Here is a 639-nt window from a genome sequence, read left to right on the forward strand (position 1 = left end):
AAGTATTCATATTGGCTACTTGTATTACTGGGTATTTAAATTGTAATTGAATAAGTCAGAGTGAAATGTGACCTTTTGTGACAGTGTCACAGGTTTTTGAGAGGTTTTATAACATTTATTTTGCAGGTTTTGTCCTTCAGTTCTGTCTCTGATGTTCACTCTCATTTTGAGACCCTCACCTCAACTATCAACAGTCCATCAGCCTCCTACATCCTCAAATTGGCCAACCGCCTCTATGGAGAGAAAACCTTCAGCTTCTTACCTGTGAGTTTATTCTGCCTTCAGTAATGATTCATTTTGATGCTGTCTGTGTGATCTGAGACACCATCTTTATTTTGTGCTGCAGGAGTATTTGGACTCCACTCTGAAGCTGTACCACACGGACCTTCAGGCTGTGGACTTCATTGGAGCATCTGACGAGTCACGACTGCTCATTAACAAATGGGTGGAAGAGCAGACAGAGAGTGAGAAGTTATTATATCAATCATTTGATATTGTTCTCCAGTCTTGCTCATTAGAGGGTGCTCTATTCTGCCTGCAATAATGTGACATTTTCATGCATATCATGTTTTTGTTTGTGTGTGTGTGTGTGTGTGTGTGTGTTTGTATTATGCAGGAGTATTTGGACTCCACTCTGAA

The 639-nt window shown here is 40.4% G+C and overlaps 1 long non-coding RNA gene across 1 annotated transcript; it reads left to right on the forward strand.

Moving 5' to 3' along the window:
• Positions 1-36: 36 nt before the first annotated feature.
• Positions 37-464, forward strand: LOC107701764 (uncharacterized). The gene is made up of 2 exons (XR_001635681.1): positions 37-264; positions 347-464. It is a non-coding gene; the product is annotated as an uncharacterized LOC107701764 (long non-coding RNA).
• The last annotated feature ends 175 nt before the right edge of the window (positions 465-639 follow it).

The sequence above is a fragment of the Sinocyclocheilus anshuiensis genome, unplaced genomic scaffold (assembly GCF_001515605.1).
Source record: "Sinocyclocheilus anshuiensis isolate Anshui unplaced genomic scaffold, SAMN03320099.WGS_v1.1 scaffold22875, whole genome shotgun sequence".
Taxonomy (NCBI): Eukaryota; Metazoa; Chordata; class Actinopteri; order Cypriniformes; family Cyprinidae; genus Sinocyclocheilus; species Sinocyclocheilus anshuiensis.